This window comes from Trachemys scripta, chromosome 3 (assembly GCF_013100865.1).
Source record: "Trachemys scripta elegans isolate TJP31775 chromosome 3, CAS_Tse_1.0, whole genome shotgun sequence".
NCBI classification, from domain to species: Eukaryota; Metazoa; Chordata; order Testudines; family Emydidae; genus Trachemys; species Trachemys scripta.
The window spans coordinates 165,008,741-165,035,970 of NC_048300.1; positions in this window are offsets into that span (position 1 = coordinate 165,008,741).

The window sequence follows — 27,230 nt, forward strand, 5'->3', positions numbered from 1 at the left end:
GATGGGGGAATACAAATACTATGGAGACATCATATAGCCATACAGATTGTGAACAGTAAATTGCAATATTAAGAAATTCTTTCTGAACTAAATATTGCCCAGATTCCTTATTTTAATAAGGAAAACAATGAGAATTTCTCCAGAAACACTAATCTTAATTTCTCCAGAAACACTAACCAGAAGCACATCTGGCATGAAAGCTGGCAGTATTTGAAATAGTATAGTTCTACTACTTTAATAATGACCTTTAAAATGACGGATCTTAATTTAAAGAAGCAACTTTTTGCATAGAGCAGGGTTTTTTGTAACTAAGTTATTCTTCGATTTAGTTTTTAAATTTTTCAAAATATTACCAGATAATTAAGCATAAGTATAATTAGGCAGCCAAAAAAAGAATTTGAATAGCAACTAGCCAAAGGTTCAAAAATTCACAGCAAAAAAATGTTTGAGTACATCAGAATTAGTGGGGCTACTGGATAATAGAGGTGCTAAAGGAGCACTCAAGGAAGATAAAGCTCTTGAGGAGAAACTAAATGAATTCTTTGCATCTTCACTGCAGAGGTGTGAGGGAGATTCCCAAACCTTAGCCATTCTTTTTAGGTGACAAATCTGAGGAACTGTCCCAGACTGAGGTGTCAACAGAGGAGGTATTGGAACAACTTGATAAATTAAACAGTAATAAATCACGAGGACCAGATGGTATTCACCCAAGAGTTCTGAAAGAACTCAGATATGAAATTGCAGAACTAACTGTGGTATGTAACCTATCATTTAAATCAGCTTCAGTACTAGATGACTGGAGGCTCAATTAGAGGCAGGTAAGGCTAACTTCAGTATCATAGAATATCAGGGTTGGAAGAGAACTCAGGAGGTCATCTAGTCCAACCCCCTGCTCAAAGCAGGACCAATCCCCAGACAGATTTTTGCCCCAGATCCCTAAATGGCCTTCTCAAGGATTGAACTCACAACCTTGGATTTAGCAAGCCAATGCTCAAACCACTGAGCTATCCCTCCCCCCATACCAAACATTGGTTGAAATTATAGTAAAGAATAGAATGATCAGACACATAGATGGACACAATTTCATGGGAAAGAGACAACATGGCTTTTGTCAAGAGAAATCATGCCTCACCCATATATTAGAATTCTTTGGAAGGGGTCAACAAACATGCGGACAAGGGGGATCTAGTGGATATAGTGTACTTAGACTTTCAGAAAGTCTCTGACAAGATCCCTCACCAAAGGCTCTTAAGCAAAGTAAACAGTCATGGGATAAGAGGGAAGGTCCTCTCATGAACTAGTCACTGGTTAAAAGATAGGAAACAAAGCATAGGAAGAAAAGGGTCAGTTTTCAGAAATGAGAGAAGTAAATAGTGCTGTCCCCCAGGGGTCTGTACCAGGACCAGTGCTGTTCAACATATCCATAAATAATCTGGAAAAAGGGTGGAAAACAGTGAGGTGACAACATTTGCAGACAATGCAAAATTACTCCAGATTTTTAAGTCCAAAGCAGACCGTGAAGAGTTAACAATGAACTTACAAAACTGGGTGACTGGGCAACAAAATGTCAGATGAAATTCAGTGTTGATAAATGCAAGGAAATGCAAATTACAAAACGTAATCCCCATACAAAATGATGGGGTCTAAATTAGCTGTTGGCACTCAAGAAAGAAATCTCAGTCATTCTGGATAGTTCTCTGACAGCTAGATACTTTATATATTTTATGACTAGTTGTCTAAAACTCAGCAATATTGTTGGTTTTGATTATAAAACATTTATAATTTATTTTCTTTTATTTGGGAAAAAAACCTAACAAATCAATATTTCTAGTTGTTTTTCCCCAGGTGGTAGAAAGACAATAATATGTGGAAATTAGCATATTTTTCGGTCCAGGAAAAAAATGATTTAAAAAAAAAAATCACATGAAAAAGCCTTTAATCAGATCAACCACTTGCTAGTGTCAACAATGTGAAGCTATTTAGAGTCTAGCATTTTTGAAACTTCATTTTTTTGCTAAAATGTAGTACTTAACACAAGTTGGTTTCTCCTTAGATAAAAATACAACAATCTAGATATGTTCTTCATTTGAAAAAGGAAATCTGCAGCAATACAGATAACCCATCTTTTCATTGTTAAAATGTATCCAGTTATTTACTTTGAAATGTCCAGGGTTAGAACAGCTGAACAGGACACCACTAGCCATAAAGGCGATGAGAATAAACCCTATCTTAATTTACAGGCACTTGAAATTTGAAAAAAAAAAAAAAAAAAAAAGTCATGTCTTACACATCTTGCAGCCCTTCCTCCAACTTTGCAGGATATAATACAATCACATATAATATTCTGTATGCTGATATAACTTTGCATATGGAACCCCAGAATATTTTCTGAAGTGCTTTAATGGTACAATTAAGATAACAAGGAGACCAGCCCTGATTAGCTGAGTCACCAGTGAGGCTCAGATGTCTTGTCTGAGCTCATATAGTGTGGCACGGGAGAAAGGCACCTGAGAATCTGGGCCTAACTCCCATTGATTTCAGTGAATTGATATCAATGGGAGTTTGGCCCAGATCCTCAAAAAGTATTTAGGTGCCTAAATTCTTCCCTTCCCACTCACTCAGAGATTTGACTCTCAGGGACCCACATGATCCAGTTAAAATCAAGATTCACAGGACCATAAGAATTGTCATACCAGATCAGACCAATTAGGACTACAGCCAGTACCAGAGGCTTCAGAGGAATGGGCAAGGAAATGGGAAATTATGAGATAACCTGCTTGTAGTGTCAAAGTTTCTTTCTAATCCCTTCAATTAGAGGTTGGTCTCTGCACTAGTGCCTAAGAATTTATGTACCTAACATTTGTTTTTCTTTAATCTTTTCTAATGTAGCTGTGGACATTCTCATTATTCATGGAAGCATCTAGTGCTTTTAAAACCCACTGTAACTCTTCTCCTCAAAGGCATCTTGTGGCAATGAGTTCCATAGGTGAATTGAACATTGGGTAAAATAGTATTTCCTTTAATTAGTTTTAAATTTTTAGCCTTTGTAACTCGTTCACTGTCCTCTTGATTTGGTATAAGTACGGATAATTGAAAGGGCCCATTTTTAATAGAATTTGTTGGTTTGTACTTGTTATGTTCCTTCATTTGCATCCTCTTTAGAGTAAAGGGTCCCAATTGTTCCAATTTCTATTCATGCGATTTTTTCTCCATGCATCTGAATTGTATTTGTCATCTGTTTCCACACCTCTGCTATTTCTACTAAATCCTTTTTGAGATGGAGTGATCGCCAGATCATCTAGCCAGACTTCTGCACATCACAGGCCACTAAACCGCACCCAGTTACCCCTGTATTGAGTGCAATGACCTGAATCAATCTAAAGTATTACAGTCCTCTGGAGACTAAGCTAGTGTGTGCCACTGGCTAAGAATAGGAGATACCAAGGTGCACTATTATGTGCTACAGGCAGAGACCAAGAGGGAATGAGGGGCATCAATTCCTGAGGCCCTTGCAATGGGAACCGATTTGGAGAGATATACCCAGATGAATCTTATCAATGGGGCCAGGATCATACCCACAGCCTCTGACATTACTCTCAAATATATGGCATAGTATTTCTTGTTCCACACTCCCTCTTCTCATCTCAATCTTTTCCATATGCACCAGATGGAGAAAAGGTATAAAACAAATTTCATTGTTCATTTTCAGTGTGATTTAAAGGCAAGCCCTTAAATGAACATCGTCTCCCTGATGTTTGTTCTGTAACATGAAGCACTAACAGTAGTTTGTATTTGCTCTAATCAAGGTCTTTATCCTTCTGTTTTTCTGGCAGAGTTGACAGCAGCTTAGTATGGTATATTATCTTCCACTTTTTCTGCCCCTAGTTCTGAAGCCAATTGTGCATAGCCTGATGAATGAACACTCCCTCCCTCTCCTTGAATATGCAATATTCAGAGTAAAAAAAGTCTCATCAAAATATGATCGCTGGTATGTAAACTACCTTGTGAATATGTAAATGTGTGTATTTCTTAAACTCACTGAAGCAAAAGAGCGTCAGTGGCACTTCAGTGGGTACATATCTAAAAACAACATGTAAAAACAACCACCTTTTAAATTCCATATGCAAACTAAGGGCTTTATTCAACCTTTTTTGTGTATATGTGCATAAATCCAAAATCATGACAGATCCTGTAATGCTATAAGGTCCTCCAAGATCCTCCTTTTTTAGATCTGTCTGGGAGCATAGTCTGAGTGTGTGTTTGGAAGTAGTCCTGATAAACTTCCAAAGAGAAGGTTTTAAAGAAAAAGGTTATTTATCTGTTCAAAATGACACTTTATATGAAATTCTGAGTGAAAAGAAATGAAAAGTGATGATCTCCAAATAGTCACATGATTGAACATGGATACTGTTCTGATACACCGTTCATTTAAGACCAGACAGCACAGGGAGCTCTCCACATTCCACAACAATGTGAAGCTCTCATATGAATACAGCAGGGCTTTTGGAAAATTCAATCCAACTGACTACACACTAAGGGATAGTTTTTCACAGGGTTGAAGCCAGCCTCCTTCTTGCAGGCCAAATTTGTGCAGGCATTTTGCACCTGCAAAAATCAATAACTCAGGGGTGGAGAGAATCTTAGTACTTATCCCTCTGAAGTGCCTGACCGGCATCCAAATGCAGGTAGTAGGTTTGTGGGTACATGCTCAGGTTGTGCCCACACATGAATTGTAAGCACAAACTGCAACAATAATTCAAGCATGGTTGCAATTACTATGGAATACTTGGCCCTAAGATCCCAATTGTAAAATCTAACCCTTTGATAACATACATTTAAGATACGATTATACTGAATACATACAAAATATATTAAGTTGCAAAGTCAAGCATTTAAAAGTTACGATATGCTAGAATGAAAGTTAACTTAATTGACCCATCTTTTGTATATGCCTTATGATGCAGTCTTTAATTACATGATCAAACTTTTTTTCCACAAGACCCCACCTCATTCAGTATACAGGATGGACCTACTTTAGAGATGAATCAGGACTGTGTAATAAAGGAAGAGCCTGTGACAGATAGGGCAACTTCTTGCAATATCTTTGGGGGTCCATTGTTTTAAACGAATGGTTTGTGTGTGATTGTATTCTACTTCCTGGTGGAGGACTACCACAACTCCTCCTCAACAACAACAAAAAGTGATGATTAATGCAAGTCAGCCAGGTTGAAACCCTGCCAGAGAGGTACCACCTTCTGGGAAAGCTCATATAAGAAAATTGAAACTGGATCTTTCAGAGACTAGACAAAGAAAGGATTTTTGGATAAATAGCTTGAGTTTAAACTCACTCTTGGGGTTCTTTTTAATGCAAAAAACAGACAGAACCTTCTGTCCAAGAGTGGGCTCCAATCCTTGTGGAAAGGATGGAAAGACATAGATTCATAGACTCTAGGACTGGAAGGGACCTCGAGAGGTCATCGAGTCCAGTCCCCTGCCCGCATGGCAGGACCAAATACTGCCTAGACCATCCCTAATAGACATTTATCTAACCTACTCTTAAATATCTCCAGAGACGGAGATTCCACAACCTCCCTAGGCAATTTGTTCCAGTGTTTAACCACCCTGACAGTTAGGAACTTTTTCCTAATGTCCAACCTAGACCTCCCTTCCTGCAGTTTAAACCCATTGTTTCTGGTTCTATCCTTAGAGGCTAAGGTGAACAAGTTCTCTCCCTCCTCCTTATGACACCCTTTTAGATACCTGAAAACTGCTATCATGTCCCCTCTCAGTCTTCTCTTTTCCAAACTAAACAAACCCAGTTCTTTCAGCCTTCCTTCATAGGTCATGTTCTCAAGACCTTTAATCATTCTTGTTGCTCTTCTTTGGACCCTTTCCAATTTCTCCACATCTTTTTTAAAATGCGGCGCCCAGAACTGGACACAATACTCCAGCTGAGGCCTAACCAGAGCAGAGTAGAGCGGAAGAATGACTTCTCGTGTCTTGCTCACAACACACCTGTTAATGCATCCCAGAATCATGTTTGCTTTTTTTGCAACAGCATCACACTGTTGACTCATATTTAGCTTGTGGTCCACTATAACCCCTAGATCCCTTTCTGCCGTACTCCTTCCTAGACAGTCTTTTCCCATTCTGTATGTGTGAAATTGATTTTTCCTTCCTAAGTGGAGCACTTTGCATTTGTCTTTGTTAAACTTCATCCTGTTTAACTCAGACCATTTCTCCAATTTGTCCAGATCATTTTGAATTATGACCCTGTCCTCCAAAGTAGTTGCAATCCCTCCCAGTTTGGTATCATCTGCAAACTTAATAAGCGTACTTTCTATGCCAATATCTAAGTCGTTGATGAAGATATTGAACAGAGCCGGTCCCAAAACAGACCCCTGCGGTACCCCACTCGTTACGCCTTTCCAGCAGGATTGGGAACCATTAATAACAACTCTCTGAGTACGGTTATCCAGCCAGTTATGCACCCACCTTATAGTAGCCCCATCTAATTTGTATTTGCCTAGTTTATCGATAAGAATATCATGCGAGACCGTATCAAATGCCTTACTAAAGTCTAGGTATACCACATCCACCGCTTCACCCTTATCCACAAGGCTCGTTATCCTATCAAAGAAAGCTATCAGATTGGTTTGACATGATTTGTTCTTCACAAATCCATGCTGGCTATTCCCTATCACCTTACCACCTTCCAAGTGTTGGCAGATGATTTCCTTAATTACTTGCTCCATTATCTTCCCTGGCACAGAAGTTAAACTAACTGGTCTGTAGTTACCTGGGTTGTTTTTATTTCCCTTTTTATAGATGGGCACTATATTTGCCCTTTTCCAGTCTTCTGGAATCTCTCCCGCCTCCCATGACTTTCCAAAGATAATAGCTAGAGGCTCAGATACCTCCTCTATTAGCTCCTTGAGTATTCTAGGATGCATTTCATCAGGCCCGGGTGACTTGCAGGCATCTAACTTTTCTAAGTGAATTTTAACTTGTTCTTTTTTTATTTTATCCGCTAAACCTACCCCCTTCCCATTAGTATTCACTATGTTAGGCATTCCTTCAGACTTCTCGGTGAAGACCGAAACAAAGAAGTCATTAAGCATCTCTGCCATTTCCAAGTTTCCTGTTACTGTTTCTCCCTCTTCACTAAGCAGGGGGCCTACCCTGTCTTTGGTCTTCCTCTTGCTTCTAATGTATTGATAAAAAGTCTTCTTGTTTCCTTTTATTCCCGTAGCTAGTTTGAGCTCATTTTGTGCCTTTGCCTTTCTAATCTTGCCCCTGCATTCCTGTGATGTTTGCCTATATTCATCCTTTGACCTCCTAAGGGCCACATAAGACTAATAGATGACCTTTGGTAAGCTCTTAGCAGACGTGTAGGTTCTTCTATTGTTTTAATGTGTTTTCTCTGTAATGCTTTCCCCATGAAAATAAATGTGCTTGCTTAGAAGGAGTTGTGTGATAACATAACTGCAGACAATACACTGGCCATACTGTTCTGAAAGAAAGAAAGCAAAGCACAGGTGTGCAATGAATGAGGCAAAGGATTGCAGGAAGAGAAGAGAAAAGGATGGTTTCAGGATTCAAGAAGTTGAATGCTGCCCTTGAGAACTGGATTCTATCCCTGCCTTAGCCACAGAGTTCCTCTGTGATGTTAGTCAAGTCAGTTGAACCAAACTTCTGACAGGTGGTCACTAATTGTATGTTCCTCCTTTTGTAGTGCCTGATTTAGGACCCTGAGATCTGATTTGTAGAAGTGCTGAGCACTCACAGCTGCAACTGTAATTCAGCATGTCAAGTGAGCTGTGCTTTGAACACTAAAGAGCACCTTATAGGTTCAATATTGTGAAAGATCAGGTTGTAGGCATCTCAAACTGGGGATCCAAAAAAAAAAAATAATCATGGGATACTTTGAATTAAGTCTTCAGTTTCCTACCATTGGTGGTTCTTATTTTGTTCTGCTAGATTAAAGTCTCCTTGACTACCTGGCATTTTCATTCCATGGAAGTTCTTATACTTATACTAAGAGTCACCTCTTACTCTTTAAAACCCTTTAAATGTGGACACCAAAACTTTACACCGTATTCTAGTGTCAGTCTCACCTGTAATCTATACAGAGGTAAAAATCACTTCCCTGCTTCTATTCATCATTCTCTTTATTACACATTTAAGGATTGCATTAGCCCTCTTTGCCACAATATTGCACTGAGAGTTCATGGTTAGTTGCTGATCCACTCTGACCCCTAAACCTTTTTATAGAGTCACTGTGTTCCAGGATCAGTCCCCCATTCTGTAGGTAAGGCCTATATTATTTGTTTGTTTCTGTAGAACATTGCATCTGGTTGTATTAAAATACATTGTATTTAAATAGACCCAACTTATCAAGCAACTCAGATCACTCTTTATGACTTCTCTGTCCTCATTATTTAGCATTACACCAATATTTGTGTCACCTGCTAATTTTATCTGGAGTGATTTTACATTTACTTCTGGATCATTGGTAAAAATAGGGAATAGCCCAGGGCTAGTCCCAATCCCTGTGGAATCCCACTAGAAACACTCAAATTCAATGATGATTCCCCTTTGACAGCTACTTGTAGATTTGTCAGTTAGCTAGTCCATTTAATTTGTGCTTTATTTGTATTTTATAGGGCTAATTTTTTAATCAAAATGTAGTGCAGTACTAAGTCAAACACCCTACAAAAGTCAAAGTATATTACATTTATGCAGTTACCTTTGTCAACGCAAGGAACACAATAACGATGGAATACATAAGCTACAAGCCAAAAATGGAAGTGAAAGCTTTATGAGAGTGCTGATGTGTTATTAATACTGTAAGCAATATGAAGGTGGAAAAGAATGCACAAGTCTCTTCCCATAACTTAGTTCCATACTTTTAAGGTTCTGAGTGGCTGGAGTGTGCCCAGCAACCAAATTTAGGTTTTGTTTGCTAATTTCCCAATTTTTTTAATACAGGTTTAGTGTATTTCAGAGGATAGCTCAGGAGAGTCAGGAAGAAGAAGAGCTACATCTGCCTAGAGATCACAGGGAGCAACTGCTGCTGAAGTTACTCTTGACTTCATCCATGCTCCTCAAGAACATGAGAAATTATGCTGTGCCTCAGTAAATTTTTTGTCTACAACATTTTATCTCTGTTTAAAACGTTACTGAAAGTCAGTACAGCAAGAGCAACCCTCTATGCTTAGCACCAACAAACTTTCAGCACAAGGGAACTTCCGTGAAAAAATCTGTACCATCACTCACTTCCCAAAACAGCTTGTAGCCTCTCATGGACTCCTGGAAATTAGATGCCACCAGAAGCAGCTGCAGCAATAAGGTGAGAATGTCTGTATTGTACCAGCAGATCTGACTAATGCACTCCCCCTTCCCTACTAATATGAGGAATACCTCTCAACAATTAAACATGCTAATGTGGTACAGCTGCAAGTGTGACAGTCGCCATCTTAGACAGTAACAGGGATTGAACTGATGAGCTCTGGATATAAACACTTGAGTCTTTACAGCTTGTGCTAAGAACCAGGCTTTCAAGCTGAATGTTGTCACAGTCACATCCTCTGTGAGCTTAGAAAAGGCATGTTACACATACGCTGAACAGTTGATTGCACAAGCAAAATGTGTGATAAACAACAAATATGAAAAGTGTATTTTAATGATTCACATGACAATTTACAGATCATAGATTTTTAAGTAAAAAAATCTGCTTTGGAGTGGCTTTTTCATCATGAGAATCACATAATCCTTACCATGCCTTCAAACAGATCATCATCAGAGTTTGAATCCCTTAACCTTCAGATCACTAGCTTAAATTCTTACTATTTGAACTGCAGGAGTAAGCACAAACTCCTTTCTAAATGAGCCACCAGAGAAGGACTTCACATGCTCTTCCCAGTGTGTTCCACAACTAGTGACTAGTCCACAGTAGAATATTGGTGATCAGGAATCCTGGATTCCTCCTGGCTCTGGAAGAGCAATGTGGTTTATAGTGGTTAGAAATAGGAAAACTCAGTGTGACTAAACCAGTATGGATGGCAATGTGGTGTAGTGGATCAGATGGGGGTTTGTCATATTAAAGATCTGGTGTCCGGGCCTGCTCAACTTTGAATAAACATTCTGCTAATTTATTTTAAAAATGGGGGTTGGCGGGGAGTGTTCAGAAGCACTTTTCTAACTGTTTTCTAGGGCAGGTTCATAGCCTTAGTCAATAGTGAACATAATCGACTGGATAGGAATTTAAACAGCATTTAGAAGAGGTAAGAAACTTGTGGCAGCCTCTTTCCTAGATCAGGGAACTGCCCCCTAAGTTACAGAAGTAGTGGATGAAACAGTCTCTGCCTCCCTCCCTTGGAAATGAACAGAAGTGTATTTTCCATGACTAAAAAAAGTTGGAAGGTACTCTAAAGACAAATACTATCTATGTATAGCTGAGCAACAGTGTAGCCAATGGACAGATCCCATAGTGTTTTAGATTTCTGGAGCGGGGAGGAAGAGATAATCCAATGAAATAATTGCCAAAATGGGTAATATTTGAACTCTCATTAGTCTCTCCCTATCAATTTATTTTTCATCAAACCACAATGAAAAATTCATATAGTGCTCAAAATTATATTCTGTGTATGGGTTTTTTTGCCATTTTATTGAGACTGCTACAAAAGTGTAAAGCTAGTGTTAAAATGGAACTTCATAAAGTAACCTTAACTCTGGTGCAGCTACCACTGCTCCATAATACTATGGTTAAACCCACTGAGTTTGCTCAGCACCTGGAGATCAGTGCACTCAGAAGCAAAGAAAAAACAGACTGTAAAAATCCTTTTCATTTATCTTTACTGAACTTAATGAGTAGGCTTTAAAAACTGTAGCTAAGATTTAACAATTAGCATACCAGCAGCACTGCACTCAAGGAGTTAGTTGGCGCGCCAGAAGAAATTTCCATCTATAACAGTTTGTTTTTGCTCATCTAAACAGCTGAATAACAAGTTAATACCGGTCCCACCAACAAAACAGTCACTCACCATTTGACAGATTTTTTTTAAACACATAAAAATGAAGGGCTTGTTATTGAGTACTTTAAAAAAAAAGTCTGAACCCTGTTATTCACTTTTAAGAACACACAAATGTTTTACTTCAAGTTTGCAAAACTGAGTATGTACTTCTAGTTTTCTGGGGAAAAGTGAGCATGATTGTAGAAAGTCAGTTTAGTCATGCACAACAACAGTATTAATCCAACACACAACTGTACACTGAGATAGTAAAGTCATCAGTTTGCCACATAAGGCCACTGAACATCTGTTGAATGCTTTTCCTTTATTTGGTCTAATTTTTTATAAACTACATGGAAAAAGCACAGCAACTAGTACTATAGCTTTTTGGTAAAAGGAACGCAAAAATGTCAAAACAAACCTCTCAGGACGGTTAATAAATTAATATGCAGATGAAAAATGTTCTTATGAACTGGATTGTTTCATTAGTTGCAAAGCCCCAAGACTTATCACATCAGACACCATCTTTAATTCTCCTGAATACGGTTATTAGCTTCTCCTCCTCCCCAACCCAAAATATAGAAAGCTTTGTTTTGCTTTTCAGAAACTATTCTGAGCATATAAATTACTGAAAAATTAAGCTGCCCGTCATAATCAAGCTTCTGAGTTTTGTAAAATGGCTGAAAATGGATCCATCATGGCCAGTATTTTGGATTACTTTTGACAGAGAGGTTCCAGATAGCTGGGTTAGAAGATAATTTTCCTCTTACATTTTGTTTAATAGCAATAAGGGTAATAGAATGCGAGGTTTTTCTCCAATAATGGACTATCTGCTTCAAAAAGTAAAACCCTCAGATTCACCTCAATGCTTATTTAGGTAAATCCGACATCTCATCTTGGTGTTAATTTGGCACTGAAAAATAAATATCATTGGTGCATACGTTTGCATTAATGTTATTGCCTAATTATCCTTGTTTCAAAAGCAGTATTTATTCACTTCACCTGTTAAAAAAGAGCTTCTCTTAGTACTCTGAGTTACACTAAACATGAAAATGTGACCCTTTACAGATTAACTCATCTTCATTTACATTATCCAATGTCCTTTTTTTCCAAATGATGTCTTCAAGTGCCTCATCAGTGTTTCATATCCCAAATTATACTGGCAAACACACAAAAACTGAACAAAAAGCAAATATTTCCATTTTTACTGTAATGGAATATTTGTCCTTTAAGATAATTTCCTTCTGCCTGGAGCGTGTGCTGTGCTTTACTCGGTATTAAAAATGATGCTAACACAAGAAACACTCACACTTTGCTGTGCTAGATACCAAAATGAATCAAATTAAACTATGTTCAATCTACTGTTACCTGTACAAATGAACTAGCAGACTAAACAGATCACTTGAGTCAAGCCTGTGCACTTTCAGCTTTGAAAATGATTAAGAATATAGAAACACACTCACCTTCAGGCTCACCACAGAGTGTACACTGTGATTCTGAAAAGAAAAAAAAGAGAGAGATAAAAGTCATTTCTTCTGCTCATATTTGAGATCATTACTTCTGCTCAAGGGATATCAAATCACAATCATTTACAAATGTAACCCAAACTGGCAGTACTCAAATTGTGCATGAATGAGAAGTATCACAAGAATGACCATAGTGGGTCAGACCAATGGTTCATCTAGCCCCGTATCTTTCTTTCGACAGTGACCAATGCCACATGCTTCAGAGGGAATGAACAGAACAGGGAAATTATCATGTGATCCATCCTCTATCATCCAATCCTAGCATCTGACAGTCAGAGCATGGGGTTGCATCCCTGACGATCTTGGCTAATAGCTATTGATGGACCTATCCTCCATGAATTTATCTAATTCTGTATTGAGCCCTGTTATACTTTTGGCCTTCACAACATCCACTGACCACAAGTTCCAAAGATTGACTGTGCATTGTGTGAAGAAGTATTTCCTTTAGTTCGTTTTAAACCTGCTGTTGATAAATTTTATTGGGTGACCCCTGATTCTTGTGTTATGTGAAGGGTAAATAACATTTCCTTATTCACTTTCTCCATCCCACTCATGATTTTATAAATTTCTATCATATCTCCCTTTACTCGTCTCTTTTCCAAACTGAACAGTCCCAGTTTTTTAATTTCTCCTCATATGAAAGCTGTTCCATACCCTTCATCATTTTTGTTGCTCTTCTCTTCACCTTTTCAATTTTTAATATATCTTTTTTTATATGGGGTAACCAGAACTGCATGCAGTATTCAAGATGTGGCCGTACCATGATGGCATTATGATATTTACTCTCTTAGTGTCTAACCCTTTCTTAATGCTTCCTAACATTCGGTTAAGCTTTTTTGAATGCTGCTGCACATTACATGGATATTTTCCCCAAAACTACCTACAGTGACCCCCAAGATCTCTGTCTTGTGTGGTAATAGCAAATTGAAACCACATCATTTTGTATGGATAGTTGGGGTGGTGTATTCCAATGTGCATTACATTGAATGTATCAACATCGAATTTCATCTTACATTTTGTTGTCTAGTCACCCAGTTTTGTGCAATCCTTTTGTTAACTCTTTGCAGTTTGCTTTGGACTTAACTATCTTGAGTAACTTTGTGTTGTCTGCAAGCTGTGTCACCTAACTGTTTACCCCTTTTTCTGGATCATTTATGAAAATACTGAATAGCAGTCGTCCCAGCACAGATCCCTGGGGGTCACTGCTATTTACCTTGGTTCATTCTGAAAACTGAACACATATTTCTACCCTTTATTTCCTGTCTTTTAACCAGTTATTGATCTTTGCGAGAACCTTCCCTGTTATCCCATGACTGCTTACTTTGTTTAACAGTCTTTGGTGAGGGACCTTGTCAAAGGCTTTCTGAAGTTCAAGTACACAATAGCCACTGGATCCCCCTTGTCCACCTGCTTGTTGAACCCCTCAAAAGAATTCTAATAGATTGGTGAGGTATGGTTTCCCTTTACAAAGCCATGTTGACTCTTCCCCCCATCAAATCATGTTCCTCTATCTGTCTGATAATTCTGTTTCTTTACTATAGTTTCAACCAATTTGCCTGGGACTGACGTTAGGCTTACCAGCCTGTAATTGCCTGGAGCTTCTCTTAAAAATTAGGGTCACATTAGCTATCCTCCAATCATCTGGTACAGAAGCTAATTTAAAAAGTACCACAGTTCTTACTTCCGCAATTTCATATTTGAGTTCCTTCAGAATTTTTGGGTGAATACCATCTGGTCTTAGTGACTTATTACTGTTTAGTTTAATTAATTTGTTCCAAACCCTCCTCTATTGAAACCTCACTCTGGGACTGTTCTTCAGATTTGTCACTTTAAAAGAATGGCTCAGGTGTGGGAATCTCACTCAGATCATCTGCAGTGAAGATCAATGCAAATAATTCATTTAGCTTCTCTGCAACATCCATGTCTTCCTTCAGTGGTCCTTTAACACCTTAGTCATCCTGCAGCCCCACTGACTGTTTGGTAGGCTTCCTGCTTCTGGTGTACTTAATTATTTTGCTGTTAGAATTTGAAGAGCAACTAGCAAAAGACTTTTAACTTATTACACTTTTACATTTGAGTTGCCAGAGTTTATGCTCCTTTCTATTTTCCTCAGTAGGGTATTCATGACTTTCAATTTTTAAAGGATGCCTTTTTGCCTCTAACTGCCACTTTTACTCTGTTTAGCCATGGTGGCATTTTTGGTCCTCTTACAGTTTTTTTAATTTTGGGTATATATTTAATTTGAGCCTCTATTATGGTGTTAAAAAGTTTCCATGTAGCTTGCTGGCATTTCATTCTTGTGACTGTTCATTTCAATTTCCACTTAACTAGCTTCCTCATTTTTGTCTAGTTTCCCTTTCTGAAGTTAAATACTACTGTGGTCAGTTTCTGGTATTTCCCCTCACGCCCAGGATATTAAATTTGATTACATTATGGTCACTATTGCCGAGCAGTTCAGTTATATTCACCTCTTGGACCAGAACCTGTACTCCATTTAGGATTAAATCCTAAACTCCCCTTGTGGGTTCCAGGATTAGCTGCTCCAAGAAGCAATCATTAATGGTGTCTAGAAATTTTATCTCTGCATCCCATCTTGAGGTGAATTGTATCTACTCAAATATGGGGATCGTTGAAATCCCCCCATTATTACTGAGTTTTCTATTTTTATAACCTCTCTAATCACAATTATCATGACTATCCCAGTCAGGTGGTTGATAGTATATTCTTACTGCTATACCCTTATTATTCAAGCACAAAATTTCTATCCACCGAGATTCTATGGTACAGTTTGATTCATTTAATATTTTTACTATATTTGACTATGTTTTCTTTCACATATAGTGCCACTCACCTACCAGCACAACCTACTCTGTAATTCCTATATATTTTGTACCCTGGTATTACTGTGTCCCATTGATTATCATTGTTCCACCAGGTTTCTGTGATGCCTATTATATAAATAGCCTCATTTAATACCAGGCATTCAAGTCCACCCATCTTAGTATTTAGACTTCTAGCATTTGTATACAAGGACTTATACAATTGGTCACTTTTTAGTTGTCTGGCTCCATGTGATGTAATTGAATGGGACTCTTTTGTTTGACTGTTTCTCTTCAGTTCCTACTTGTACTTCAATTTCTATTCTCTCCTCTTTATCAGGATATAGAGAATCCCTGTTAACAGATCTTCTCCAATGGGATGTCTCTGTCCAACTCATGTGCTCCTCAGCACAAGTCAGCATTCCCCCAGTCAGTTTAAAATCTCTTCTACAACCTTTTTCATTTTACATTCCAGCAATGTGGTTCCATTTTGGTTTAAGTGGAGCCCATCCTTCCTGTATAGGCGCCTTCTTCCCCAAAAGGTTGCCGGCTTCCTAATACACCTAAAACCCTCCTCCCTACACCATCATCTCATCCACTCACTGAGACCCTGCAGTTCTGTCTGTCCCTGAGCATGGAACTGGAAGCATTTCAGTGAATACCATTATGGAGGTCCTGGACTATCATCTCTTACCTAAATTTGGCCTCCAGGCTCTCTCTCTTGCCTTTCCCCTATGTCATTGATACCTACATGTACCATGACCACTGACTATTCCCCAGCACTGCACATAAGTCTGTCTAGATGTCTTGAGAAATGCACAACCTTCGCACCCAACAGGCAAGTCACCATGAGAGTCTCCCGATCATCACACACTCAGCTATATGTATGTCTCATGATTGAATCCCTCATTACTATTACCTGACTCTTCCTAGTAACCGCGATTCCCTCCTCTGGAGAGAGATCCTCTGTGCAAGAGGATATCATGATATCCTGGAAGGTGAGTTCAAACTATGGGATCATTTCCCTCCTCTTCAGTTTGATGTTCTCCTTTCCCAAGACTTTCATCCTCCTCAACAGCAGAGAGGCTGTCAGACTGGCGGGTTGGACTGCTCTATTGTATCCATGAAAGTCTCATTCCATTTTTATTACACCAAAATTGCAAAAATTACTTTTAATGAAAATAAAGTTTTGTACAAGGATTTTTTTAAAAATAGGTTTTACTCAAATGGTTAAACAATGACAAATCTGACTCTCAGTTACAGCCATGAAATCCCACAGAATCTAGTGGAGTGCAAGGGTGTAACTACAAATATTTGGTCCCTTAGTATTTTGGATATGGAAAACTGCATGGAGTCATTGGCATCTGAAATCTATAATACCCTCTTAATTTTATTACTAAGAATAATAAATAATAATGGGGGCAGAGTTTATACTCTTTTCTTCCAGAAGGTTTCTAAATTCTCTGGGTCAAGTCCTGCAAATTAGTGAATAACCTGAGTTATGCCCCTCTTTAGAATATTCAGCAATAATTCTAAGGAATAAAGACCCCTGATGCTTCTGTCCCCAACGCAGCATTTGGCAAAGCATGTGAGCCCTTCTAGTCAGACCTACAACATGCTCCTTTCCTCCTCTCTCAATTGCACTGTGGGGAGCTGCCAATGCTGCTCCTCAGCAAGGAGGAGAACACAGAGACTTCTTGCAAAAGATTCCTTCTTGCTGATATCTCAACACTCACACTCACTGTTCCAGCTGAGTTTTCATCTTTACATGGCAATGAAGGGCTGCCTGTGATTAGACTGTTTGTCTTACATGTCTTTTGTATAGCAAACACAAAAAATCTCTATTCCCTGAAATACCACTACCTCTGGTGTGGTGACTGTATCAAATTGTGAGATAACTCTATAATGTAGGACAAAACCTGAAAAATACTATCATCAGTTGAAATCACAAGGAGTAATTAAATCAGTGGAATATAATGACCTTGGAAGTAGCCCATTAACATCTCTACTCCTAAATATATAGCACCATCTACAGTACATAATGACCAGTCAGTCAGAGCCTCTGCTTATTTCCCAGATGAAACATGGCACCTCCAACAGCAGAGAAATTGCTACAGCCATGCTGAGACAGAAGTTCAATACTGACTCAGAGAACACTGCCATACCCTGAATCACCATCCCAGAAGCATTTTTTTAAAACTATCCGCATATGTTGATAAGTGTTAATCTTCAAATCTACATTTTTAGATTATGTCCCTTTAAAAAAAAACAAAAAAAAAAAACCCTCTTCTCCTTGCCAAAATAATGTCACTCCAAGGAAGTATTTTTAAAATACTCTGCAAATAGATAAGAACAAATTGCATATAAGCAACATGTACAGCATAGATACAACCACATGAGTGAGATTTCAAGTCTTCAAGCAAAAAATAAATGTGAACCAATGCATTAGTACTAAAAGTTTAGCAACTAATGTACTCATCCTCTCAGTGGTATATGTTGCAGCCTTGACTATGCTTTATCTAGGTAAATGTTACGTAAATAAATAACAGCATTCTCCCCCTCAACCTCTTTGCCTCCACCTTTTTAAAGTTTGTTTCCATCAGAATCACATGCAAGCTGTCTTGGTGATGCATATTTAAATTTTCAATTGGCAGGCACAACTTCTAAAATGCGAATAGAAAAGTATTCATTTAAATCATCCAGTAACATTATTTGTACTGTAGCAGGAACCTCAGAACTTAGTCCATAATTCATCCCTTTTATTCACTTAACTCTTATAGGCCTTCCATTGCATTTTGTCCTTTTAGGCTCTGATACCCTGAACATTTAAACGAGTATTTAACTTTAAAGCATTAGCACTCGTGAGTAGTTATTACATATTACTCAACTTGTGTAATTAAATAATTAAGAACAAGACACAATAAAATGATTGTTTTAACAGGTTTATTTAATTTTATTTCATGTTTCTTATTCTTGCTATATTAATGTGAACAATCTGTCTGATGGGTGGTAAAGTCAGATACACTTATAAGCAGTTCCTTCTGGAAAACTCTGAAACTGATTTAAAAAAACAACACCACCACCACCACCACCACCACAGCCCTAAAGCAGTAATGGAAGAACCTCAAGAGTTTCAACATGACTGATTGAGACATGGCACCCAAATACATTAGCTTGACTAAATTATCTCATCTTCTTTGGCTTAAGGGCCCAATCCAATTCCTACTGAATGGCAAATAGTGGACTGGGTTTAAAATCCCCTAGAAGCTGTTAGTCTTGACATTAAGGAAGAACTACCTCTGTGTAGGAAAAGGGGCATGGGGACTGAATTGATTACCAGCTTGACATTTACAGTGAATCCATGATATTATCCAATTTATAGAAGTATCTCTCAAGACAGAGAGCTAAGTCTGACAAGGCAATCAGAATCGTATAACAGGAAACCAGCAAGCCCTTCCTATATTTTAATACTGTCAGTTGGGTGTAACATGGGAAACTGAGATGTTTGAGAAGAAAAAGAAGGAAGTTAACAGTGTAGGTAACAGTACAGTTGGTAGATGGTCCAGAAGACTAAACAAAGGGTAAAACAGTGTAAAAAAAGATAGTAACATATGTTGTGTGCAGTTTAGTAAGCGAGTGATACTGACAAACATGTTGAGGGTTGCTAAGGCAGAGCAGAGGTGGACATACTGACTGCCTCAGTGCCACTATCAGTGGAAAGTTAGAAAACATATACCAGAGTAAAGCTTAAAAACTAATTTAAACCAGAAAAAAGAAGAACAGGAGTACTTGTGGCACCTTAGAGACTAACAAATTTATTAGAGCATAAGCTTTCGTGGACTACAGCCCACTTCTTCGGATGCATATAGAATGAAACATATATTGAGGAGATATATATACACACATACAGAGAGCATAAACAGGTGGGAGTTGTCTTACCAACACTGAGAGGCCAATTAATTAAGAGAAAAAAAACTTTTGAAGTGATAATCAAGATAGCCCAGTACAGACAGTTTGATAAGAAGTGAGAGCATACTTACAAGGGGAGATAGATTCAATGTTTGTAATGGCTCAGCCATTCCCAGTCCTTATTCAAACCGGAGTTAATTGTGTCTAGTTTGCATATCAATTCTAGCTCTGCAGTCTCTCTTTGGAGTCTGTTTTTGAAGTTTTTCTGTTGTAATATAGCCACCCGCAGGTCTGTCACTGAATGACCAGACAGGTTAAAGTGTTCTCCCACTGGTTTTTGAGTATTTTGATTCCTGATGTCAGATTTGTGTCCATTAATTCTTTTGCGTAGAGACTGTCCGGTTTGGCCAATGTACATGGCAGAGGGGCACTGCTGGCACATGATGGCATATATCACATTGGTAGATGTGCAGGTGAACGAACACCTGATGGTATGGCTGATGTGATTAGGTCCTATGATGATGTCACTTGAATAGATATGTGGACAGAGTTGGCATCGGGGTTTGTTACAAGGATAGGTTCCTGGGTTAGTGGTTTTGTTCAGTGATGTGTGGTTGCTGGTGAGTATTTGCTTTAGGTTGGGGGGTTGTCTGTAAGCGAGGACAGGTCTGTCTCCCAAGATCTGTGAGAGTAAAGGATCATCTTTCAGGATAGGTTGTAGATCTCTGATGATGCGCTGGAGAGGTTTTAGTTGGGGGCTGAAGGTGACAGCTAGTGGTGTTCTGTTATTTTCTTTGTTGGGCCTGTCTTGTAGGAGGTGACTTCTGGGTACTCGTCTGGCTCTGTCAATCTGTTTTTTCACTTCAGCAGGTGGGTATTGTAGTTTTAAGAATGCTTGATAGAGATCTTGTAGGTGCTTGTCTCTATCCGAGGGATTGGAGCAAATGCGGTTATATCTTAGAGCTTGGCTGTAGACAATGGATCGTGTGGTGTGTCCTGGATGGAAGCTGGAGGCATGTAGGTAAGTGTAGCGGTCAGTAGGTTTCCGGTATAGGGTGGTATTTATGTGACCATCGCTTATTAGCACAGTAGTGTCCAGGAAATGGACCGCTTGTGTGGATTGATCTAGGCTGAGGTTGATGGTGGGATGGAAATTATTGAAATCATGGTGAAATTCCTCAAGGGCTTCTTTTCAGTACTCCTGTTCTTCTTTTTGCGGATACAGACTAACACGCTGCTACTCTGAAACCTGTCAATTTAAACCAGGTGACACAGGCTTGTTTCTGGGTCACTGATGGGTGAATGATGCAAGGGGCAGCTCAGAAGATTTTTTTTTTTTAAGTCTTTCTTGAGGTTTCATTGACAGAGGCAGCAGACCATGCATAGCTGCTTATATTGATCTCTGGGAAAGAATGGGCTCCAGACTCAGAACTTCTGGCTCGTTTGCTGACCCTGTGTGTTTTATTAACAACTGCTATTCTGGTTCGTAGGTTTTCACAGCATGACCAGTGTGGCGCTCTCTCATTATTCTCAAGAATTCTCAGCACTGTTTTCAAAAGGTCCTCATTCACTGATGTAATCACTATTCACTGATGGCATCACCATCCTCTTCCTCCCCTGTTTCTAATGCATCATAGTACCAATTTGTTTGTTTGGCCAATATTGCTACAGGATTGCTCTGTAGCAGAGTATCTCCTCTAATAGCATGCATTGAAAAATAAGGCTCAACCACCACGGCTGATGCCAGGTAGAGCTTTCCTATCAAGACTTCACTGGCACTTTCTTCCCAGATTTGTTAGTTTCAGGTCCTTGCTATAAGCAAGTCATAAGCTTCCTCTTTCACCTCTCAGCACACTCAGAGAAGGCTGACGGGATTTTCATTTTGAATTTCTCAATTCTTGCCCTGCTGAGAATGAAAAACACTTGAATTGACTGCGATGTCTCTGTGTGGATTGGGAGAAAGCAGACTAAGTGGATGTTGATGATTCATAAGTGATCTTATGCTTACAAATTTCCTCTATTCCAACCAGCTACTTGGGGAGGACCAGGCCTCCTTAAAGTTTTGCTTGGCTCATCAATCACAAAAATAAAAACAAGACTTGTTCTATTAGACATGTAGATAAGAAAATGTTTGAGAGACTGTATGGAGGGAGTATTGTTTGTAAGAGTACCACTCACTGATGGTATGTTTGAACATCCAGCATAACTATAGTAAGGTTTCTATGGATATCCCAGTTGAGAAAAACCTTGAAGGACACACTGGCTTTGCTGGTATGCATGGCAGCACATAATGTATTTGTATGCTGCCTATGAGAGAATGAACAATGTTCTGATTGGTACTCGCAATGGTACTGTTCTAAAATTAGATTCACTAGATTTCCAATGACCATACAAAAATACACATATTATGGATGTGTGTACACACTTACATATAAAAAACAAAGGCTTGAAATCTCATTAAGTTATTTCTTAAAAAAGTCTTTCAACTTTTTTTCTCAGCTAGATCTTATATCTGGGCAGGGAAGATTTCTCTGTGAGGTGGGTTCATATAGATACCTATTTCAGTGTACTCTCTCCTGTTGGTCTATTAGCCCTCAATTCTGTAAGCACTCACATGTGAGTTGCCTGATTATAGGAAGTATTTGTGACAAGATCATTTCTAGGCTCCTGACAAATTACTCCTGGGTCCCTGGTGAACTGCAAAAGACAAAACGGCTTTAATTTGGCTGTTCCCCCTTCCAGTGTGGGACCATCTGGAGCAGTCATACTCAGCAACAAACAGGCAAATCACTCAGAGCAACTCAAAACAATAGTCCCACATCAAACCTACCTTCCCTCCGGAAGGTTCTGTCAGGCAGTCTACTCAGTTCCTGGCCCTAGCCAGGCTGCTCTCAAGGACTGGAAGCCGAAGGACTGCTCTTGCTCCGAGCCAGTTCCTAACTCAGCTAGACCCTCCCCTTTTCATCTGCCTCTCTAAGCCTGACACCTATTGCACATGTAGCAGGGCAGAGCTGAGTGACCCCACAGCAGATAGTTAACCCTTTACAGTGTGGGGTTTTTAATACCCCATCACAGTATTATGTTAAATATCATATATTAACTCTACTTGGGGAGTTGAAGGAAGGTTTTCCCACTGCTGATGCTGATCGTTTCACCAGATTCACCAGAGCTATAGATAGATAGATACCTAGATATAGATTAGCATCTTATTTGTTGTTCCTCTCTTGACCTGACATTCTCAATTCAGTCTTTAATTTTTTTTTCTCCTTAGTACACTGCTGGAGACATATAGCTAACTAAGGACCTCTCAATCTTGTAAACACTTAACGTGAGCAACTTCCATTGGACTAATAATAGTTATGATTAGTTTATGATTTTAAAGTGATTTCAAGTAGTGTATCTCCATACTGTGTACAAGGACTAAGTATTATTTTTGGAATAAGCATGAAGTAGATATCTAACATTTTTTGCCTTCACACTGACTTTCATTTCTCCTTGTTTTGACATCAAAAGAAATAATAAAAAAACCCATAAGAATAGCTGCATCATGAAAAGCAAAACCCGGAGTTATATTTATCCTTATATTTCAGTGTCATGATTTACAAAAGAAAATATGCCAAAAAGGCCAAATATTACTGTTCGTGAAGCAGAACATTCATATGTTACACATAGCACACACCACAATTATGATTAATTATGCCATAAACTGAACTCAGCTGGCCAAATTCATTCCTGGTGTAATTTCACTCTCGTAAATGAATGGGCTAAATTTGGCTTAGTCACTAGTTATTACTCAAAATGTGAAAAAATTTTAATTAGTCAGTTTGGTAATTTTAATTAAGATACACAGAACACACAGTATTCTTTTCTTAACCACTTGCTTTTATATAAAGTAACACAGTTCCCCCCCCCCCCTTTAATATGGCCAGTGAAGTCAATAGGAGTCAACATATAATACAAAGAGATTTTAAATACATTTTAAAGCCAGGTGGGAGCATCATCATAATCTAGTCTGACCTCTTATGTAACAAAGGTCATAGAACCTCGCCCAATAATTTCTGCATTGGGTCCATAACTTCTATTGGGCTATGGCACATATTTTAGAAAAATATCCAGCCTTGATTAAAAATTGCAAATGATGGAGAATCCACCATGTCTCTAGGTTTGCTTCAATGGTTAATTACTCTCAGTGTTAAAAATGCACCTTATTTTTAGTCTGAATTTGTCTAGCTTGCACTAAAAGATCATCATCAAAGAGACACAATACTCTTCTTCCTATAAAGTAGTATATGCTAGCCAAGACTTTCAGAAGTGACTAGTGATTTTGGCACTTAAACTGAAGCACCTCAAAAGACCCTTACTTTCAGAGGATGGATGCTCAGAATGTTCTAAACTGTTATTCCACCAACACCAAAATATACTATATGTAGCACACAGAGTTCTCCTCTGTAACAAGGCCTTGCTTTGTAGTATCCCACAAGGTTCATTTTTTGGCTCTCTGCTCTTTTCTATCTACCGTCTATCTTCGTGCTTTTATCTCTATCATTATCCTTAACTACAAATTAAACCACAATAAATTCTAATTTTTCATCACTTTTAAAGACTCTTATTTGTCTATCTTGAGCAGGTAAACTTGTGACTTCTTCTCAATTTGTTTCAGCAACAGTAAATGCTTCAAAAGAAAGGTCTTCTCTTGGGAACAACGAACATCCTCAAGCACAATTTCACGTTCTTCATCTCACTTCTTAGTGTATGCACAATGTGCTTTAGGTGGCACATGACCAGGATTCATCAACATATTTGGTCTTCTGGTTGGATCATTAGCTGCCCTGGCTGAGGCCAGGTACTGACATGGAGTGCGATATGAATGCTGATCCCACTACTTGATTCCTATTAGCCTACACAGACCATAATCTGAAGCTAGGTCTACACTACGGGGGGGGGGGTGTCGACCTAAGATACGCAACTTCAGCTACATGAATAGCGTAGCTGAAGTTGCATATTTTAGGTTGACTTACCTGGCTGTGAGGACGCCAGCGAGTCGACCGCTGCCACTCCGCTGCCGACTCCGCTTCCGCCTCTTGCCACGGTGGATTTCCGGAGTTGACGGCAGAGCGATCAGGGATCGATTTTATCACGTCTTCACTAGACCCGATAAGTCGATCCCCAATAGAGCAATTGCTACCCACCAATGCGGCGGGTAGTGAAGACATGCCCTGAGTGTGATCCACGACCTTGAACTCTTCTCATCCTACTGTATGTCCTCTTTCTGAAAACCTACCGATCACTATTACTGCAACATATGTCACTGTCCTGTGTCACTCCACCTCTCCTAAATCATCATTCACATTCTTGTCTTGACTCAGGCAACATTCTTCTCCCTGTGGGTCTCCCTAAGCTCCAGCATGGTCAGAAGGATGGCCACATCATCCCATAGTCAAACAAACTCATTCTTTTTAGGATATAGCTCAAAGTTGGTCTCCCTTTTTATAAAAAAATCTTCCCACCTATTGAGGAGAGATGGTCTTGTGGCTAAAGCATCACAATGGAACTCAGGAGATTGGGGTTTTGTTATACCTTTTCTGTGTGATCATGGACAAATCATTTAACCTCTCTACATCTCAGCTTCCTGTCAGTAAAATACTGACTACAATACTTCCCTGCCTCATAAGAGTGTTTGTGATGTAAAATTCCTTAGCACATGAGGTGATCCAATACACTGATGAGCATTCTAAATGAGACTACAAATAAAATACTTCACAGACCATGTGTGTGTCTCTCTCTCTCCTCCACTTCCCTGCACCCTCACTCTCTGTGTAACACCAGTCTTTTCTGTCTCTCCCTCATGTGATCTGTTGATTTAAAGGAGAAAAAAAAACCTTCTCTGCTGCAGCTCCTGTCTTCTGGAATAATCTTCCTGAATCTCTCTGCCTCAACCACTCTCCATCTCATTTTAAAGCTCAGCTACAAACATGTATAGTCTCTCTTGCTTATATTTCTTAAAATTTCTTCTCTCTTCCAGTTACTACCTAACTCTGTAGGTCACAGGTTTGAATGAAAGAAGCTATAAAAATAAAATATTGTACTGCATTGTGAGTTTCACACTGATGAAGAAGGGAGTTCATAGGATTTTGAAAATACACCAATTTACAGACCAGCAAAAACCCATAAGCTACATAATATCACTGAACACTACTGTTGAAAAATCAGAATTCCAAGCATTACAAGAAGAATGGAGATTATTTCTGTTATGGAGTGAAATACACTTGTCCTCCCAGTGAAATATAGTTTTGTTTGTTTGAACATAAATCTTTTGGAATGAAACATAAAATCAAGTAGGAATTCCAGTAAAACTTTAAAAATCCATTCTAACATTAGCATTTAATACTTCAAATTTTCATTTCACTGATATCAGAGGAAGAAGGGTGCTGCAACTGTTTGTAATACTATTGCATTACCATCAGTATGTGTTTACCCTGATGTCACTGAAACAGAATTCCTTACTGTGCCATTTAAAGAGAAATAAAGTATCTGTATATTATATTGGGATTTAGCGAAGCTAGTAGATAAGGCATAATTTAGGGCTGTGCTGAGAGACCATTAGTCATTTTCAGGATTTTGGTCCAATATTTGTAACTAAATGCAACTATGAATAGTGTCCATAAAAGCTGATTGTATTATGAATTGTGTTTCATTCTCTCTTTTTATGTCTCCCAATTTATGACTCCCTATATTATCTACTATCCCTCTTCTTTTCTTTATCTGGAGCTCTCTCACCCTGTTGATTTCGCACTGTAGCACAGTGCTGTCAGATGAAATGTAAATGTGACAGACTGATTCACAACTAGCATGTATGATTCACTCCAAAGATCGAGTGAGTCCTTCTGACAGCTTCCCAGTTCAAAATGAATGTCTTAGCATTTCCTGCCCTATGCTCACATATCCACATAATTAAGAGAGGTCTCATCTCGCAGAGATATCCATAGGCAGAATTTTTAAACTCTACAAAAATGTCTTTAAGGATCATATGAGAGAAATGGTGCAAGTACAGAAAACTTTGTGAATGCAGGGGCGTCTCGTGAAACAAGGTTTCACCAGAGCAAGGACTCAGTCCTATTTTTGCAGTAAGGGCACTATTAGCCTGATCCAAAGGCCACTGAAGTCAATGGAAAGGGTCCCGTTTTACCTACCTGTCATGCAGCCAAGAAGTGGTAAGAAGAATTGTGTCAGCATCACTTCCTAATACACCGCTACCTCAATATAACGCGACCCGATATAACACAAATTCGGATATAACGAGGTAAAGCAGTGCTCCGGGGGGGCGGGGCTGCGCACTCCGGTGGATCAAAGCAAGTTCCATATAACGCGGTCAGATTTTTTGGCTCCCGAGGACAGCGTTATATCGAGGTAGAGGTGTACTGTATGACTTTTTTATTGAGTGTGTTCATGCTTGCAACAGTGCAAGCAAAAAAAATCAGACTCCAGAGAATATTAAAAACATACCAGGGTTTAAATAGGAACTTGGATTATTTCCATGAACAGTCATAGAAGAGCCATATCGGAACAGATTCAGATAAGTTAAGCGGTCAAATAAATATTAATAATATTTCTATTTTAAAAGACCTTTCCTGAAAAGCACTGCACTAACATTTAAATGCAACAGCCAACCATCAAAGTATCACAAAGAATGTATATAAAAATTGAATGATACTAGCTATTTAGAATCATTGTGACTGTAAGCCAATAAATGCCTTTCATCCCTGTGGATCCATTTCTACAAAAACACTTATGACTGAGCATATTGCTTGTTTCCATGAATAATCTCCTTCATTGCTAATCTAACTCTAACCCTTCCCTCTGTTCATTTACAGCGTGGCCACTCTTGAACGGGGTGTGCAGTTCCTGCCATATGGAAAAGACGTCTTGAATATCTTATACCTTCCGCATGGGTCAATTCTATTTGC